A 4160-nucleotide genomic window follows, 5' to 3' on the forward strand; every position below is an offset into this window, starting at 1 on the left:
TACAATTCAAGCGCTGTAATCAGAGACACTCAAGTAAAATGTGTTTCTGCTTAGCGCTCTTCAAAACTTATGGACCGCATATAAGCGGGCTTGTATTATATACCAGTGTCTATACGGTACTATGCCCATAGTCATGTCCTAACTAACAGTCGGGAACAACTTCGAACACTCCAATAAACCCACAGAGCCTTTAAGCTGGATGTGAAGACGCGTGTCACACTTATTTCCTCGAAAAATGCATTTTCATTTCCCAGGCTGTGAGCGGTGCCTGTTACCACAGGTAGAAATGCAGAATTAAAAAAGAATGGCCCCAGACCCACAGCATGAGTTCATACACCACTAGTCTCTAAACAATTCAAAATTATATTTCTCATAATGCAAACCAGAAACTGATATTCTAGAGACATAAACCAATTGAAATCATTACGAATCAGGGTTTCAAATTTTGTAAAAAAAAACACTCTTTACATCCGCAGAGGCAAGCTTAGGGGACCGGAGAATGAGTAACTCTGGGCCGATGAAGCAATTGCAGGTGTGTGATATATCAAATAACAGTAAGAAAGACGCAGCTTGGTGTCGTCTGCGAACAGAGCAAGTCAGACAGTTGAGATAAACTGAATTTGTGCAGCCGAAGAGAAACCACGTGAAGAAGAAAAAGAAAATACGAAAACAAAAGCAAAATGAACTCAACTCAGAAATCTTAGTTTCTCTCGCACTGTGGGCGCCAAGCATATGCGCCACCCCTTGTTGGTGAAAGAAGATTGCACTTGCGCACGTGTCTAGCGACCTGTTCTGATTCGGGCCGTGCTCTACGCCTCGAGTGACGTGCGGCTCGCGAGTCAAAAGCAATCTTCTCGTCTTTTATTCCCCTGGCCCGCCTAGGTGAAAAGAAAACCATAGGTTGTGCGGTCTACTTAGACTTTATGTCTTCCTTCCACCTTTTTTAGAACATGCGTTACTTATTTTGACCTCCTTCCTTTTCTCCGTTTTTTTTTTACCGTCCCAGGAGCCCCTACTTCCAGAACAACAAATGGATTGGTACAAACTTTATTTGTGCCTGCAGTTGGGCGCTCGCGCGCCCCGACGAGGGCCTACGTCGTCTACGAGGTTGCCGTTACTCGGCGCGGGTCTCCGCTCGCCGTTGCCGGCTCGCTGGGTCCCTGCCTTTGGAGCGCCCCGAGGACCTGCTGGACGGCCCATAGCTGTTGGTCTTGGTCGTTGCTCTTCGCGGCTGCCTCCAGCCGCGGTGGGATTGTTCTTGATCTTGCTTCCTTTGGATTTTTGATGCAGTCCCACAAGATGTGCGTGTGATCGGCCGTCTCCCTCCGGCAGACTCTACACGTATCGGTCGGGTAGGTCTCGGGGTACATGCGATGCATCAGTCCCGGGCTCGGTAGCGATCCGGTCTGGAGCTGTCTCAGTAGTACCGCCTCCGCTCGACTCAGCCTCGGATGCGGGGGTGAGAGAGTCCTGCGAGCCAGGCGGTAGGCCTTCGGGATTTCGCTGTAGTCCGTCATGCGGTCCTTGGCTCCGAACCACGTCGGACGGTGTGTTGCCGGGGCGCGGTTGGTTAGCGCTCGCGCCGCTGCGTGTGCCGTCTCATTGTGGTTCTCACTGCGTTCCGACGAGTCGCCCGCGTGCGCCGGAAACCACTTGATTCTTACTTTTCTGTCTTGCAGTTTGGTCGCTCGTAGTACGCGCTCGGCCTCCCTGCAGACGTGGCCTTTGGCGAAGTTTCGCACCGTCTGTCTCGAGTCACTCAGCACCGTGTAGCAGTCTGCGTCGGCGATGGCCACCTCCTCCGCTTGTTCCGCTCCGGCGCTTCTCACGCTCGCTGCCGTCCTCGTGGCGCCGGTTGACGCCACTATGACGACCGCTGCGAAGGCGTTGCGTTGGTATTCGGCCGCGTCCACGTACCGCGCGTGATCGTGGTTGGCGTGCAGGTCGATGAGAGCCTTGGCCCTCGCCGCTCTTCTTCCTTTGTTAAACTCGGGGTTCATGTTCTTGGGTATGGGGTCGATTCCGGTCTGGCGTCGGACCTCTTCGGGGACGGGGAGCTTCATCTCCGCCTAGTTCGAGTGTCCTATTCCCAGGTCGTCCAGTATCTTCCTCCCGGCTTTGGTCGTGGACAGCCGCTCCAGTTGAGAGGTCCGCTGCGCTTCGGCTGTTTCTTCGAGCGTGTTGTGCATCCCGAGTTGTAGGAGGCGGGTCGTGCTCGTGAACTCGAACAGGCCTAGCGTCGTCTTGTACGCTCTTCTGATGATTACATTGATTTTGTTGCGTTCGTGTTGCAGCCATCTGTGGTAGGCTGCAACGTACGCGACGTGGCTGATGATGAAGGATTGGACGAGCCTGATTAGGCTCTCCTCTCTCATGCCAGCCTTCCGAGAAGTGACTCTTTTGAGGAGTCGCATAGCGTTGGCCGCTTTTGCCGTGAGACGGGCGATGGTTTCGCCGTTTCTTCCATGCTTTTCGATGACCATGCTTAGGATCCTGATTTTGCTGACCTCGGGGATCACGTTGCCGGATTTGCTTACGATTCTGATTTTTTCGCATTCGCGTTGTCTGGTCTTGCCTCTGCCATTGCGGGTAGGTGGAAGTATGAGGAGCTCCGATTTGCTCGGCGAACATCTCAGTCCGGTGCCTTCCAGCTGGTCTTCTATCGCGTCGACGGCGGCTTGCAGCGCGCTCTCGATGTGGGCGTCGCTGCCGCCGGTCACCCACAGTGTGATACCGTCCGCGTAGATGGTGTGCCTGACGTCTTCGATGTCCGCGAGCTTCTCGGCCCCTCCGATAATTACCAGGTTTAACAGCATCGGCGAAATTAGCGATCCCTGCGGTGTGCCGGTGCTCCCGAGCCTCTTCTCTTGCGTTTGTAGGTCGCCTGCTCGTAGCTCGGCGGTCCTGTCCGTGAGGAAGTCCTTGATGTAGTTGTAGGATCGTTCGCCCATGTTGAGATAAGAGACTTGGGACAGAATCGCCGAGTGTTTCACATTATCGAAGGCGCTCTTTAGGTCGAGCCCCAGGATTGCCTTGTTGTTGCGGGCGCTGCCGCCATCGTCTATGATTTGGTATTTGAGCTGCAGCATCGCGTCCTGCGTGCTTAGGTGCTGTCTGAAGCCGATCACCGTGGCCGGGTACAGCCCTTCACGTTCCAGGTAGACTTGCCACCTGTTGAGCAGGACGTGCTCCAGCACCTTGCCCACGCCGGACGTGAGCGAGATGGGCCGGAGGTTGTCCGTGTCCGCTGGCTTCCCGGCTTGCGTATCAGGATAGTCTTGGCTGTCTTCCACTGCTTTGGTAGCGCGGCCGCTCTCCAGCACTTGTTGAAGTATTTTGCGAGGTTCTCAATCGAGCCGTCGTCGAGGTTCTTGAGCGCCTTGTTCGTGACGAGGTCCGGGCCAGCTGCCGACCGGCTGTTGTGGTCGTGCAGGGCCGCGCGGACCTCCTCGACTTCGATGTCACGATCGAGCTTCGCGTTGGGTAGGCCGCCGTACGGCGCGTGTTGTTCGGTGGGTGTAGTGGGCAGGTATTTGTCATTGATGCGCCTGGTGACTTCGTCGGCGCCGTGTACCGAGACCGCCCGATGTATGAGCTTCGCGAGTCTGTTCCTTTGGTGCGACTTGGTCTTGGTTTCGTCGAGCAGGTGCCAGAACAACAAAGCGTCCGCATAATCTCTGTTCCACAGCTCTCTTTTCCCTAAATCATTCTTTTTTTTCCTTTTTGGCTGTATGCTATGTGCTGCCTTCTGAACGCGTTTATTTACAAGGACTCTCGGGGCGCATGGAACCGAGACCCTTAAACGGAACGTACTGGGCAGTGCACACAGAAAATGGTTTTCTGAGCCCCAGCTGTTGAAACCTCAGTTTCTCCTCCCTAAATATTGTGGGACTAAAAGGAATACCCCGTGCACCACTCGTCCTCTTTGTTCTCATGAGGTGAAATAAATGTAAAAGAATCGCGTCTCTCTTTGTGTTCACAGCTGCGAGCGCTTTGTTGTTTCATTTTCGGAGAATTAATATCGCCTCTGCTTTGGCATCTCTGATAGACACCAGGCAGATTCTGAGCTATGCAAGGGATAAAAAAGCTGAATACGTGCTTACGTAACGCGACAAGAGTCTTGGGATCACCATTTAAGGGACCCATACTGGGTACGGAGG

At 53.9% G+C, this 4160-nt stretch overlaps 1 pseudogene; it reads right to left on the minus strand.

Moving 5' to 3' along the window:
- Positions 1 to 1100: 1100 nt before the first annotated feature.
- LOC144108383 (uncharacterized) lies at positions 1101 to 3122 on the minus strand (annotated as a pseudogene).
- Between the last annotated feature and the right edge of the window lie 1038 nt (positions 3123 to 4160).

This window comes from Amblyomma americanum, chromosome 10, assembly GCF_052857255.1.
Source record: "Amblyomma americanum isolate KBUSLIRL-KWMA chromosome 10, ASM5285725v1, whole genome shotgun sequence".
NCBI lineage: Eukaryota > Metazoa > Arthropoda > Arachnida > Ixodida > Ixodidae > Amblyomma > Amblyomma americanum.